The 16,394-nt window shown below is 40.7% G+C and overlaps 1 pseudogene across 3 annotated transcripts in view; it reads right to left on the reverse strand.

Annotated features, from left to right (window-relative positions):
• Window positions 1-5,271: 5,271 nt before the first annotated feature.
• LOC308584643 (heparan sulfate glucosamine 3-O-sulfotransferase 1 pseudogene) overlaps window positions 5,272-16,394 on the reverse strand; it is an 82,418-nt pseudogene continuing 71,295 nt past the window's right edge. For all 3 annotated transcript variants that reach the window (XR_014013497.1, XR_014013498.1, XR_014013499.1), the window contains one exon: window positions 5,272-7,494. The product of XR_014013497.1 is annotated as a heparan sulfate glucosamine 3-O-sulfotransferase 1 pseudogene (transcript). The remainder of the gene's footprint in view (window positions 7,495-16,394) is intronic.

Genomic DNA, 16,394 nt, shown 5'->3' on the forward strand with positions numbered 1-16,394 from the left:
GAAAGGCAAATGGAACAAGACTCCCAATAAAATATTCAGAAGCGCTAATCAATAGTAGCCAAGACTGTTGCATTCCAAGGGAAAATTAACCAACTGCTTTTTGCAGGAACCGATGGGAATGAAAGCTACTTGGAAGTTGTGAGAATGGCCCCTTGAGTGTTAAATTAGGCTGCTCCTCAAGTCTGTCTGCAGGGAATATAGGCGCACAAGGGAAAAGAGATCATTTTATTATCGCCACGGCCAGTTTTCTGCAAACTGAGTGAAAAAGGCAAGCAGCATCTTGATGGCTGTATCTTAGCAACGAGAAAGGGGATCAAATTAATTTTTAATAAGCAACAGCTTAAATTTTCAGTGTGCCGGAGACTTCTTGAAGGCAGAAGCTTAGAAATACATTTCTTCTTTGTGGAAGCTTAAGCTGAAAGGGAGCCCAAGGATGATTAGGTGAGAACTTCTCTCCTGATCAGAAAAAAATCTACACCTGCATCATTCCTGGACAGGTGCCTTCTTCCAGCTTTTCTTTACCCCCCTCCAAGGAAGGTGGTTCTGCACATGCTTCCCACAGGCAGGTAATTATGGTGCTGATTTATTCTTGCAGGAGGGAAGCTTGTCCACGATACTTAACCTCATTTTGCCATCTTCTATTTTAAACCACTCCTTTGTGTCCTAAGAATGAATACAGTATGGTGAACCATTCCCCTCTCTCTGATCTCAAGAGCATATCCTCACTTTACATACCTGATTCTTAGGGCCAGTCTATTTGTTCAGCAATGTCTTATGGTCAAACACTCTTTTAGAACTGTACACTAATTCAAAACTGTGTTTTCTTTTGTGTGTGTGTGTAGTAATTCTCCCCTATCTAAAACCTTCTTTGATAAAAGTTTTCAGTAGACTTCAGTTCATAAAATCCAAATTGAATTGTCTTGTTGTGCTAGAGCAGAGATGGTGAACCTTCAAGAACTAGTAACATGTGGAAGGCTACAGGTTCACTTTCCCTCTGCAGTAGCTCCATGCTTTTGGTTCCCATGCAGTTGGCATCTCTGGTACAGTTTCAAAATTAATTTTGCTACTGCTGGCTGGCTGCATGTGGCACGCAGTGGTTCCTCTTCCACTGACATGCTGTTTCAGGATATTTCAGAGCATCATTTGTGAAGATTGTTTAGGTGTAGCTTGGGCCTCATGCCCAAAAGTGTATATGTCGCTGTCAAGAATAATGAATAAAATCAGATCAGATCAAAGGGGAAACAATCTTGTCAACAATCCTAAAGAGAAGGGAGGCGAATTCTAGTCCTGCTTGGTGGGGTGGGGGGACATACCACAATACCAGAGGGATTATATAGGCTTGTAGTGTTAGCAAAAACGTCAGCTCTCCATTTTGCTGCTCGAATGTCTTTATTGTGAAATGAATTATAGGGAAATGGCTGAAAAGTCCCAATTCAGAAATGATTAAAATTGTCTCAGCCATAGAAAACTTCAAATTCTCCCACTTCATTGCAAAGGAAACACAAAGCAACTGGGGGGGGAATGTAATAAATTACGCATTGTTTGCATATTTTCTGGATCGGTTTCTGTTCTGGACATGAAACTGGATTTTCCACTCCCATTTCCATCAGAATTCTCTGACATCCCTAATGGACACACATCAGGGACAAAATCCAGGGAAAATGAGGATAATATTTACATGTAGAAACTGATTCTCATTCCTACAACTATTCCCTAACAAGGGGGACAATATTTCCAGTGTAACTTTCCCAATTTAGAGCTTGGTTGGCCACTGTAGGAACAGGGCTGTTGGGCTTGATGGGCCTTTGGCCTTAATCTAGCAGCCATCTTCTAATGTTCTTATGCTGCTATGGAATTGGATTCAGAAATGCAGCCCAAGGAACAGGTTGTTGTTTTTTAAAAGGTGGCTGGTGCAGTTATACTAAGCCCAATAGAGCAGTCTCCAGTATTAGTCTGTTATTTAATTGAGTTCATTCTCTCAGCAGTTTCCCCAGAACTGCTGAGCAAATAATGGATGAAGGCTCGGCTGACAAGTCTGGTAGATTTATGTATTAGTAAATCATCCAGATCAGCATTCCTTGAAATGGGTTTTTTAAAAAGAAAAATCAGACACTTAACATATTCACAGTTGCACACAAGGTTTTTTTGGCAACTGGTGTTGCTGCATCAGGCAGTGCAAATCTAGGGTTCAGCTAATATGGCTGTTGCTTTCTTTGCAGCTTAAATATCTGGTTCGGATCCTATGTGTTCCTAGTGGCACTGTCAAAAGCATGGATGGGGAACTTGGGTTCCTCCAGATGTTGTGCTGAACTACAACTCCCATCATCCCTGACCACTGGCTATGCTGGCTGGTGCTGATGAGTCCAACAACATTCAGAGAACCACAAGCTTCCCACCCCTTATCAAAAGCATGGTAATAGAAGTAGAAAACAGAGCTAACAGAGCAGCCCATGATAGACTTGATAGGGTTTCTATCAATTCTGCCACCACCTACATGCCATGATGTTGCTCCTGATGATGGTTGCACTTTAAGGATGCACAGAAGCCACTAATCAATGTGGATCAATATGCAGCAACGCCATGATGATGCCCCTTGAGCCATTCTATGCCCCTTCTACTTGCTGCCAGGAAGAGTCCAATGCATAGCTGATGCTGTAGTTCAGTCATTAGGATATATGGTACCCATCAGAACTCCCTTCAGGGAACAGTTAAAAGTTCCCAGACACTCAGGACACAAGTTGGTGCTGTGGAACAGGAAGGAGGAAGTACAATTCCCAGCTGCTTCTTTTTATTTAAAGCAAGAGTGAGGACAACCAGGACAAGTTGGTTTATCGCAACACTGCTGGCTACTGCTCCATACAAAGCCCATTGAGTCCTGGTCTATGCAGCTAAATTGTGATTTGGGGGATTATAAAGTCTGTACATATGTCTTTTACTTGCTTGTTCCTGCAGCAGGCCATTGATGTGTAGTGAATCAAGTACACTCAAACCTCAGGTGTTGAACGTCTCGGCAGCTGAATGCCAACAACCTGGAAGTGACTGCTTCCATTTTTGAATGTGAGGTGCATTTCTCATTTTTAAAAAATTAGATTTGCCGGCCTCCCTTTGATCCTCGGTTTTCAAACGTTTCGGAAGTCGAATGGATTACGTTCCAAAACCAAGGTTTCACTATACTGTATAGGCATTAGCCTTTGCCTCCAACCTTCATTATTGTTTTGTATCCAGTAGCACTGTGGGTTGTTATTGCTAGGCAGCCAAAAGGTGGTCAGTTCAATGTTTTCCCATGGCAGGTATGTCCCGCAGCTTCTTAGCATAGTTCTGCTTTTCTTAGTACATCACAGAATCATAGAATTGTAGAGTTGGAAGGGAGTTTGAGTTTCATCTAGTCCCCCCAACCCCCACAATGCAGGAATCTCAGCACATAGCCCCACATCCAATTTGAAACCATACCAAACCCTGCTTAGCTTTGCTATTGTCATCTGGCAGAAGCTTGCTCCCCAGTGCAATGCTATTGTTTGAAGTGTTTCCATGACAGCCTCACTTCTACAACAGGACTCCAGCCATTCTCTGCAGCATCAAGGGGGTTTACAATCATGCTTCTTCCTGACAGAGCAAAGGCATGCAAGTTTTTCAATATCAGCCTTCCTCAAACTGAAGCACCCCAGAGATCTTAGAGTACCACCCTCATCAGCTCCAGCCATCAGGGCAATGATCACAAATAATGTGGAGTCCAAAAAATAAAAAATACAAATCTGGAGCATGTGTGTGGAAGGAGATTGGAAAAAGCCACCTGTTTGCCTGGGGGAATGATGGCTATTTTCTGACTGTGTTTTTGCAGCCAGGTGATTTGAACCCCTGTATGCACATAGCCCTAAAGTCTGTTAGTTGCATAGCTCCTGTTTGCTATACCACGGAGGTCTATCCTAAGGAGTATTATGGTGTCTTTTAACAGTTGCATTCTGTTTTGCATATGTGGTGTGTAGGGTGATGGCCTGAGTTTGTTCTTCTGTCACCATGCATTCATTGATTGGTTCCTTCCATGCATACCTGCCAATGTTGTTGCATTATCACTTGTTTCCACTGGTATTGTTTGACTGGTTTGCCTAGCTGCTGGCAGTGCACAGGATCAATTGACATTATGTATACATTATGTTTGGACTCGTCTACACAGCTGCAAATAGAACGTTTTAAGTGTTGTAAAGTGCATTATATAAATGTGACACCAGATGGTGACAGTGGGCTATGCAAAATTCAATGTATTTTTCAAAACGTTTAAAAAAAGCATTTTCACAGCGTTTTTTTAATTGTGTGTAGATTCTATCTTGGTATAGCTGATGTAGTGAGTCTGCAGTATGGAGCCTCCTTTCCATGTCTTTGTCCGGACTGCTCTCTTTCTCTTTCTCATCTTTCCTTTGGCATCTTGCATTACCCATTCTTGGCGATCTTATTCATGTTCATAGTTTTGACATATTTCGACAAGTTATTAAAAAACTCTTTCACCACTGGTGGTAACAATCATACTTCAAACATTTCTTTTTTAACTAAAACATATCTTAAGATTTCTGTCTGATGCTCTGCCCAGAAGCTAGTCAACCACATTCATATTTGGATGGCATAACAATGCATGTGTCTTAGTTGAAGCTATCACCAATTCCCTTGCAACAAGTGGCATTGATATGCACTTATCAAATCCACTAAAGTAACCAACTACCGTATTTTTCGCTCTATAACATGCATCCGACCATAATACGCACGTAGTTTTTAGAGGAGGAAAATCCGTAGGTATGCCACCCGTAGGCATTCCCTCCATAACATGCACAGACATTTCCCCTTACTTTTTAGGAGGAAAAAAGTGAGTGTTATGGTGCAAAAAATACGGTAAATTTTACTAGCCAGCTTCCTTTACACCTATTTGTGTCAGCCATTTAAAGAGAACCAACTTTTGTAAGGTTTTCTTGCTTGGGCCCTGTGGTGGGAGACGAAGCAAGTGAACATGTAAGTTGTTATTTACATTAGTCTGCTCCATCTGGAGTAGGGCTGCCATATTTCAAATAGTAAAAACCAGGACACCAAAAGAACAGAAATTCCCCCCAATGTCAATTTCGCCTTTGAAATCCTGGTAATGTCCAGGAAAATCTGGACATATGGCAGCCCTAATATGGAGCCATGCTTGCAGTTCTATAAATATAAAGTCCAGAGCATAATAATCTTCATTTTGGTGGATGGGTGGATATGAAAAGTAGCAAATTTAAAAATAGAGACAAACATTACTTTATCAAGTAAAAATATATTATAAACAAACAAATTCTAATGCATTCATGTAGATGTATAGTTTTATAGATAAACCAGAAACCCATACTTGATATTTTGAATATTGTGTGTATAGTATACAATACCACATGAAGTTACTTTGCACTCTGAGTACATCTTATGATTTGCAAATAGATATTACAAAAGTTACTCCACACTTTGGAGAGCAGGCAATTAAACTTTTTTTTTTTTTGCAATAAACTTTGTGCCAAATTAGTTATATAAACTATTGGAACAAATGGTTACAAAATACAAACAAGACCAATAATTGTGTATTGATGAAGGGTATTTTTTTTATAAAAAAAGTAAGTGGCTCATGATTTTTGTGATTAAATGGACACTTGTGTACTTCTTGATGTCTACTGTGTAAAATGGGATTATTTTAGAGCCCTCATTTGTTTGCATTGGAGATATGAAACGCTTAACACTTGTATGAACAGGTTAAACGGCTTTATACCCATGCACATGATGAATGTCTTACTTAATATAAAGACCCTACATAGAGGGAGCCATAACAGGGAGCAGCCTTGAGGCTCATTTAAGTGAGATATACTTTTTACAATCATTATTTCACAAAAAAGATTTTAAATTATATAATGGGACCACTTCAAGTCATCTTTTCTTCTAATATATAATTATTTCACTGTATGAAAAGTTATAGAAATCAATCCCACTGTCATGGAGCTAGATAGAAAAATAAAAGCAGTCAACAAAACCTGAAGGTTAGAATAATACCATTTCAGTTACACAACCCTTTTTTTGTTATACATCGGTTAAGGAATGGTTTTCTGTGAAACTCCATTTGCTTATAACTTTGAATAAAGAGAGACAAATGAGTCATCTCGGCTATACAAGTGTAAATCTGAAATAACTCCATTGAAGTCATGGACTTGGACTGGTGCAATCAAGTTCATTATTGTAGTTAAAAGCCAACACTAAGCCTATTGCCCCCAAGTACACTAAAGAGTGTCCGCCATTAATGCAATGGACTTCTAGTGTTAAACCCCAGGGAAGAAAACTCTGGTCTTCATATCAAGTTGGATGCAACTCAGAGTTTATGAGAAGGGCTCGAAAATAAATTACTGCAGGACATTAGAAAACAAACAAACTGCCTCCCCCCACAAGTTACTAATGCCAGTCAAAGGAATGATTAATCATTCTGTAAAAATTTGCATTGTGCTCTCTGAAGTAGGAGTAAAGTTGCTCTAAAACAGTACTGTTGACAACAGGATGTGGCCGTCCTTTTGATTCATGTAAACATCTCTCTCTTCCATCACTCCTAATGCAATAGAACCCCTTGGTCTGGTTAAAATAAAAATTTGAAGACATAATTCTGGATGGCAGGTTCAGAAATCTTTCCACTTTTTGTAATTCAGGAAGAGGGTCCTTGATCAAGGTATTTCCATCTACTATGTGAATCTGATTCAAATGGAAATGTTTAAGCCACCTCTCCATGTGGATGTCATACAGACTTCTCTGGATAGCCTTGTATTTGGTATTAAGTGCTCCATTTTTAATAACAATGTCTTCAAAGAGCTGAACAGGCTTGTGGCTTTCCAGCCTGTTGTAATAGACTTGGGTATAATCAGAGATAACTCTCTCTGTGGGGTCTCTTAGAATAAGCAGCAGTTTAATGGAACTATTCATATCATGAATCCTTTCGGGAGCCTGTGGCGAGGTAAAATAGCCTGGTGTTTTCTCAATAGTTATTTGATTTTCATATGAAAACGGCATCAGGCCCCTGTACCAGTCAATTCCTTTCACGTAATTCTCATCCCAGTCAAAGAAGTGGACTTCAGTAGCCGCTACCACAATGTTTGGGTGAACATCCAACATTTCAAGTAAGGCCCTGGTCCCTCCTTTGCGAACTCCGATGATGATTGTGTGAGGTATTCGTCTGCTCGTTCCGGGAGGTCTCACTTGTGCTGAATAGTGTTCACTCTTATTGCTGAACAGCATCACTTGGGACTTCAGCGTCTCCATGAGAGCCCCGTTCTCAACTGGAGCGCCATGGGCATGAGTCAGCAGAAGGTATGCTGACACCAGTAGAAAGGCCATGTGGAGAAGAAGGAACTCTCAGTGCAAAATGCAGTTGTGCTGGTCTGGTGAAACAATGAGCATGTGTCTCCGCAAGGAGGCAGCTGATGGAACCGGGGCCAAAGCAGCAACAAATTTCTCAAGCATCTGTGGGTCAGAAAGAACAGGACAGCAATCAGCATCTTGTTTAGCTGAACTCTATAGCAAAAGATTTGCATATCGAACCTGACACCTCTAAAAAGCCATGACAGAAAAAACAAACATACATATAGAAATAGTGAGGCTTGTGCTTTCACCTGCAAGTTTTGAAGGCAAGTGAGGCTTGGTCACTTTGTTCTAAATAGTACCACTTCACAGACCAGGGATGGGGAGACCTTCTCAGCCCAAGTGCCACATTCCCTTCTGGGCAACTTTCTGAGGGCCAAAAGTGAGGGCTACAGCAATAAATGTAAATTTTTACCATTCTACAATAAGCTAGTTTCTACACACACACACAAACAAACAAACCACTTTCTTGGCTACATTGAAACAAGTACCGTATTTTTTGCCCTATAGGACGTACTTTTTTCCCTCCAAAAATGAAGGGGAAATGTGTGTGCGTCCTATGGGGCGAATGCAGGCTTTCGCTGAAGCCTGGAGAGTGAGAGGGGTCGGTGTGCACCAACCCCTCTCGCTCTCCAGGCTTCAGGAAGCTATCCGCAAGCCTTGGGAGCCCACGGGACAGCAGCCTGCAGCCCGCAGCCCGAAACCTGGGGAGCACAGTGGAGCGCGCCCCGGGCAAGCCTTGGGAGCCTGGTGCGACTTCCCACCGGGCTCCCAAGGCTTGCGGACAGCAGCCTACAGCCCGAAACCTGGGGAGTGCAGTGGAGCACGCCCCGGACTTCGGGCAGACATCCGCAAGCCTGGGGAGCCCGCGGGAGTTCCTGCAGGGCTCCCTAGGCTTGCGGATAGCAGCCTGTTCTGGGGCCTGGGGTCGGGGGAAGCTCGGGCTTCCCCCGCCCCAGCCCCACGCCTGGGGGGGGAAAAATAATTTCTTTCCCTTTATTTCCCCCCAAAAAAACTAGGTGCGCCCTATGGACCGGTGCGCCCTGTGGGGCAAAAATACGGTAAGAGGCGTTATTAATGTTCAAGGACACAGGCCAGTCGAGCAAAAGTATTTGGGATGTGAAACAGGGTTTGTGTGGCCTAGAGAGAGAGTTCTGAGGCCAGATAGAGAGAACCTGAGGGCCAAGTTTGGTCCCTGGGCCCTGAGCAGCTGACAGAATGAAAAAAAGGTGAAAAATAAAATTATTCATTTATTGGGAAATCAAGAACCCTGTAAACATGTTGAAGTGGGGCTGTTCAGCAAGTCTTACTTAGTCTTCCTCCCCAAAAAACTTCCTCCCAAAAAAGAGACCAGAGTAATTATTTTTTTCCTTTTGGATCTAATGGGAGACCTCCATATCATATCACAAACAGCTTTCAATCATCTCCAAAATATTCATTTTCTCTGTGGAATGAGGGAGGCTGCCATTAAGAAATAAGCTCAAGCTCCCTTGGATGTGTTGAACTTGTTGTGCAGTTCCCATCCAGAGTTTGTACGTAATTACAAAGTTTATCATCCAGTTTGATGTTCAGCAACTGAGTCCTTTCATATATTCACGTGTTTCCTACTAAATATGTTCAACATATGAAAGTTATAGACATATTTGTTTTGTGTTCTATTGTTTTGTACAGTTAATCCGTTCACCAATTTTTTGTTCCCTACTATGCTAGAAATCCCTGGGGAATTATTTCCACCCCTTATTGAAATTTAGACTTGCAGTGTATGAACAAAGTTATGAGCACCTTGAACTGTCAAGACAATACTCTTTAGGAGAGTTGGCTGTATTCTATTGTTCATTTCTCCTATTATTTTCAACCTCTATGATCATTAGAGTTAACATTGCAATAGAAGTTCAATGGATCTAGCCCCTCAGGAGGATATAACTGTCTTTGGCATTGCAAGTTGGTAGTTTTTAGAAGTTTCTCCATGTGGTAGGTCACAGGCTCAGAGAATAAGACCCACACAAAATGTCAACACAAAGAATCCCTCATCTGTTATTTTGGGAAGGTTACATTTTCAATTTCAGCAGGTCAGGTTGAGACTGTAGCTCTGTTGAAGGTGTGAAGCAAATGATAAAATAGCAATAGGTAAAAGCTAACTTGGTTCCAACTACCTGAACAATAGTCCAAAGATAATGCCAGCTGTCAAGCAGTGAATCTTTTGTCTGTGCAGCTTGAAAATTTGTATATTTATGCAAAATGAAAGGCACTTCTTTGAAATGGAAATAAATGCCATGCTTTAAAAAAATAATGACAATTTTCCAAAGGAAGATGGAAATGCCATTGAAAACAATGTTCAATCATTGACTTTAAGTGTAAACAAGATCTGGTTTCATATTGATTCACAATGTCCTAATTAAGTCTATGGAAAGGCAAATCATTACACATGGGAAAACAGTTCCCTTTCAATATCTAGCACTATGGAAATGAAATGATTCTTAGTCAGACTAAGCAAGTATTCTTGCTGTAATAAGGAATATTTTACTTCCACTCCACAGGCTGTAACACACATTTTAGAAACTCAAATTATTATTTGCTGAACATCATCATTAATGTTAGCACAAAATGTTTACTCACAATCATATGGGTACTGATACAAAATATTGACTGCAAGTGTCATCTGTAAACACACTGTGCTTGAGAACAGCTTTGCGTCTTATCTGAAATTCCTCTCTCTCACACACACACACCTTACAGTACTGAGCGCGCACACAGCTATGATATGCCTTTCATCAGTTTTGGCTGGTAGCCCAGAAGTGGCATAGCGTGAGTTGCCAGTGCCTAGGACAAGACGCAAAAGGGGGCGGCATCACCATGGGAAAGGGGGCTAGCACATCGCGGTGGATCCTCCTCCCCCAATTTTTAGCACAACCTCTGAGATGCGGGCTCTCCCAGGTGGTGCTGGACACAGACTCCAACTGCCCAACTGGAGCCCCTCCATTGCTGTGGCTCACCCTGCACCAGCCATTTCAGCTCTCTATAGGATATTCACAGGAAGCTTCGCCAGTGCAGCCTAAGAGCTGGTGCACTGTCAGTCAAGGGTCACACAGCTGACACTCTGGCAGTGTCCCAACATCCCTGCAACTGCCTGCTCCCATATGGAGGCCTGGACTGGGGGCTCTGTGATGCCACAGGGGCCCTGTTTGCCTTTGTCCCAAAGTGAGAGCATGAGAGAGCCAAGGGAGCCAACTGGCACAGAAGTAATCCAGGGTGCATGCAGTGGTGGCAGCCATAGCATGTGAGAAGCATGTGGTGCATGGTGCCTCTGAGCAAAGGATGTGGAACTAAGGTGCTGAAAGGAGTGGGCAGCGAGATACCTGGCTGCCTGAGAGACGTTCATACTGTGTTGCTGGACTAGGAAAGGGATACATCTCCCTCCCAGTTTTGGGACCGCTGCAGTGCAGTGGTGTAGCTTGGGTTGCGCCCCTAACAATTTTTGTGCCTGAAGCAACTGCCTCTGGGCCCCCTCTCACACGAACACCAATGGGCCCAGCTGCACTCCTATCTGGGCAGGAATAATAATAATAATTTTATTATTTATACCCTATCCATCTTGCTGGGTTTCCCCAGCTAGTCTGGGCGGCTCCTGGCAGAATAATAAAAACACAATAAAACATCAAACATTAAAAACTTCCCGAAACAGGGCTGCATTCAGATGTCTTCTAGAAGTCAAATAGTTGTTTGTTTCTTTGACATCTGAAGGGAAAGTGTTCCACAGGGACGACGCCACTACCGAGAAGGCCCTCTGTCGGGTTCCCTGTAACTTTGCTTCTCACATTGAGGGAACTAGCAGAAGACCCCTGGAGAAGGACGTCAGTGTTCGGCCTGAGCGATCGGAGTGCAGATGCTCCTTCAGGTATTCTGGGCTGAGGCCATTTAGGGCTTTAAAAGTCAGCACCAACACTTTGAATTGTGCTCAGAAAAGCACTGGGAGTCATATAGTGGTGTTTTATTATTTAATATTTTATACGTGTTTTTATCATTTTTAGTTGTTTTAAAGTTTTCTGCACTATTGTTTTTTGTTGCTGGTTTTATTTTGATGTTCTTTTATTGTAATTAAACACACGCACACACTGTTTATATGGTATTTTATGTCCATGCTTTATTTTTATACTTCCAGTTTTTCACTTCTATCTGCATTGTGCAGATAACGTTTTCTTAAAGAGCAGTAAAAAGGTAAAAGAGCAGTACAGTAATGCAAATAAATAAAGGATGACTTTATTTGTATCCTGCCTTTCTTCCATAATGAAATTTAAGGCAGAATGCATGGGGTTCCCATCCAGGCTCTGACCAGACCCAGACCAAGAAGATGGTCCTCAGACCATGACCCACTTGCAGTTTCTTTGTAAATGAAAACTGTGATTCCCAGTATGTTTTGTGCTTCCATAGGCTAACCATGGAAGTATGAAATACATTCAGTCCTTGGACTCAGCTATACAGCAATGAATAAAACATTTTAAATGTTTTGTGAGGTGCAATATACAAATGTGACAATAGACGGTGACAGTGAGCTATGCCAAATTCAGTGTATTTTTCAAACCTTTTTTTTTTTTAAAAAAAAAGTATTTTCACAGCAGTTTTTATATGTGTGTAGATTCCACCCTTGTCACAGACAGCTCTAGCAAGTTTGCAGATTCATTTATTATTCTATATGGCAAAAGTTGCTGCTGAAATAAAACATTACATAGGAATATATTATGAGGGATAATCTGATTCGGAATGCATTATAGAGCTGAAGACTAAATGGATCAAAACTGCCTGTGGGAGCAATTCCATTGAAACAACCATTCCAGATTCAGCCTAAGAGAATTGATTGATTTTGATGAAGCTCAGAGATGTTAGTTCCTGTGGTTATGTTATAATTGATATGTGACTATAAAGACGGTTTAAACTAGATTTAGATTACAATCCTATTACTTAGGAGTAAGTCCCATTGAACTCAATGGGGCTTACTTCTGAGTAGACATGTGTAGGACTGTGCTGTTAGAGCAGCTAATTGAAATGTGTTATCTAAATAATATCTGTATTTTATCATCTTGGTGGAATTAAATGCACAGTTTCAGAAGGCAATATGAATGAGTTTGTATAATAAAAACAATGGATTTGAAATTGCAACACTGCACATTCTCCCTATCTCACAGTACATTTGCAATAGCTCCATGGTGCATAATTAAAAAATTAGTTCTGTCTCTCCCACCCCCCAGCTCCCTAGTACAGCATCAGAATTATAGCACCTTATTACATGTTATGTTTTTCTATTATTTGGTAATGTTGTTGCTTAGATACAAAATGATATTGTGTACATTAGGCAAAAAGAAAAAGTAACACATATTAAGAAACCAAGGCTCATGAATGAAAGATGGCAAGATATTTTGAACTGCAGGAAATTTTAATCACAATGTTTGTAAGAATGAGGCCTAACAAATGATCTTAACTACATAGACAACAGAAGCTGAATCAATTTAAATTTGCATTGTGGAACCCTTTAGTTTGGTAGATCTCATAGTTTAGATTTTGCTGCGTCGAAGTTTGTGGGCCTCTAATAAGTGTTTATATGCTGATGCTTTTTTTTAATTGCTGTGCCAAACCCTATTTCCTTGCAATGGTTTCATGAGGTAAATGAATATTCACATAGAAGGCCAAACAAAACTGAGCACAGAAAACAGAAATTGTGGAGGAAAGAATTGAAGGCGCTAGGCTAAGATCACTAGAATATGAACCAACATCCCCAATGGAAGAACAACCATGATGTAAAAGAAATGTTACCAGGGACACCAACAAACCCAAATCCAGCTTAATTTCAGATTAAACCTCTGAATCAGTACAACAATTTAAGGCGATTTTATTTAATTTCTTTTTCCTGATTCTCAACCCCCCCTTTTTTTTTTGCAGCCAGTGGATAGAAGGTCACTCTGTGTGTTATGCAACTATTCTTGTCACTCAAAAGAAACTGAGCTATTTTTACTGGACTGTACCTGGTTGCTTGTGTGAACACAAATTTCAGAAAATGATCTCTTCGGTCTCTATATAAAGAACAGGCTACTGCCAGTCTGTAAAGACAATATTGAGCTAGATGGACCAATAACTTGACTCAGTATAATGGATTTCCCAATGTTCTAGAATAAACCCATTGGAATGAATAGAACTGCTATTTAGCCATTGATGGGTCTGCATTGAGCATGACTAACACTGACTATACCCATGTAGTTAGTATGGCTAACTACAGCTAATGCTGATAGAAAAGTTACATCAAAGTGTGTCTTCAGGAATGTACCAATATATTACCCCATAAACATAAAACATAATTCATTTGTTTTGGCATAATTCATTTAAATATATTTGTTCTCAGCACACATGTTAATCTATGTGTTATAATCTGCTCTAAGGCAAAGACCCACTGCCGGTGAGTTTTCAGTCTGGAAACCAGAATTGTATTCAGATAAATTCACTGAACCTTGAAGCTGCAATAGCTAATAAGTGCTTAAAACACTTTCTTCAAATCTTACCAAGGCCCGTTGTTGTTCAGCATCTTTATAAATGAGTTGCACAAAGGAATTGAGGGGATGCTCGTCAAATTTGCAGATGACACCAAACTAGGAGGGGTAGCTAATGCTGTAGAAGACAGAATCAGGATTCAATATGACCTTAACAGATTGGAGAACTCATCTCAAACTAAGAAAATGAATTTCAGTAGGAACAAATGTCAGGTTCTGAACTGAGGCAGGAAGAATCAGTTGCACAAATATAAGGTGGAGGACACCTGGCTTACTAATAGTACATGTGAAAAGGTGTCTTAGAAGACCACAAGCTTAACATGAGTCACCAGTGTGATGCAGCAGCAAAAAAAGCTAATGCTATTCTGGCGGCATTGACAAAAGTACTGTGTCATGATCAAGGGAAGTCATAGTGCCACTCTATTCTGCCTTGGTCAGATCACACGTGGAGCACTGTGTCCACTTCTGGGTGCCACAATTTAAGAAGGATATTGACAACCTAGAACATGAGCAGAGGAGGGCAACCAAGATGATCAAGGGTCTGCTAACCCAGCCTTATGAGGAACTGTTGAGGTAGTTGGGTATGTTTAGCCTGCAAAAGAGGCTAAACTGAGAGGAATTATGCTAGCCATCTTCAAATATCTAAAGGGCTGTGACATGGAAGATGGAGCAAGCTTGCTTTCTCCTGCTCTGGAGGCTATGACTCGAACCAATGGCTTCAAGTTACAAGAAGGGAAATTCTGACAAAACATCAAGAAGAATTTTCTGACAGTTCAGCAGTGGAACAGACTTCCTTGGGAGTTTGTGGACTCTTCTTCATTGGAGGTTTTTAAGCAGAGGTTGGATGGCCATCTGTCATGGATGCTTTAGTTGAGATTTCTGTTTGACTCGGAGTTGGGCTAGGTGACCCTCAGAGTCCCTTCCAACTCTGCAATTCTGTGATTCTATTATCAGAACTACAAACATGCTATGGGAGTCCCTTTGGCTTCCTCAATAAAGTATTTGAAGGGCCTGCCTCCCAAAGGTAATTCAAATGGTGTGCCTGTATCAGATCATGTGATTGATTATGTGGGGTGGGGCTTACATGCGCTCCCCAAATATTTTATTCAAGTTGGCATCCCTGACTGGATATATGGCAAATTGATACTTTACAGGGTTTTCAGATGGCCCAGAAAACTCCCTCCACTCCCAACTGGCCTTCCAAACATGTTTATTAGGTGGGAGATGGTCAGGTTGAATTGTGCTCTTTCTGGCTATGTTAATGCATTTTTAAGTAGAGCAATGCCACATTATCATTTTAAAATTGTTTTATTTTTTTCTTCTGTCCCCCCTATTTTGCAACCCACTTTGGATAAGTTCCTGCTCAGAAAAGAGGTATAATGATAACAATAATAATTATATGATAATAATAAGGCATGTTTGCGTATATACATATCTGCTGCTCAAAGAAAAAAGTTCAGATACCCCATGTGCATGGTTCTTTGGAACATTGCTAAAGTCTCTTAATGTACATTTCAATTCTTTATTTTATTTTTCTTTTAAAGGCTTTCCCATTTTATTTAGACATTGCCAGAGAGCATTACAGATACAATAAAGGATAGTGAAGTGGTAAACTCAAGCACCCAAAGTCTGCAGTGAAGCTACATGGTTGGTACTTGTGTTAATGAGGCATCATTTCCATTAAAAGCTCAAGAGTCAGGAACCTTGAGGAATAAAGGGAAGGGAAAAAAGCCAACAACTTGGTGGCTAAAGATATGAGTTGCAAAGCAATTGCAATTGGCTCCAGGCTTCCTTCTTACCAGGTACACAGACTAGAATAGATTAAAAAGTAATGCTATAGAAGGCATAAACTATAAGTACATTAAATGGTTAGCAGGTGATGTTTTTAGATAGGCATTTTAGAAAGATTTATTTTCCCCAAGGCTAGAATTATTCCCCCCTCCCTATTCCTGATAACTTTAGGTGTAAAATTCCCTGATGAAAAAGTATAGCTTTGAGGAAATTATCTTCATTTTCTCTGCCACCTTGTCACAAAATAAATGCATGTATACACCCACAGAGTTGTGTATCAAATTCAAAAGACCAAGTGTGATGGTTGTACATCAATCATTCTTTCAATATTGATTTGTGGTTTCCAAGCAATCAACAAAGAACAAATGATAATTGAAGCCATTTGAAAGGGAACTTTCCCCTGTACAGGTCACATTCTAGAAAAGCTAAATTGGTTTAATGAGATTCAGTCCTCTAAACGACGCCAGTTTCAAAATATGTCGTATATTATTGCAATAAAGGCTATATATGGCAGCTGTAAATTATACAGATCTACAACAGGTTCTGTAACTGAAGGGATTTGGTGAAAGATAAAGAGACACACTATTTCCCCTCTTTTTCAACTTAAAAAAAAAAAAAATTTAAGATGAAGTAGGAGTCTTTAAAACCCTACTGTACTTCAAGGGAAGAAAGACCAGC

The sequence above is a fragment of the Podarcis bocagei genome (assembly GCF_964188305.1).
Source record: "Podarcis bocagei genome assembly, chromosome: 4".
Classification (NCBI taxonomy): domain Eukaryota; kingdom Metazoa; phylum Chordata; class Lepidosauria; order Squamata; family Lacertidae; genus Podarcis; species Podarcis bocagei.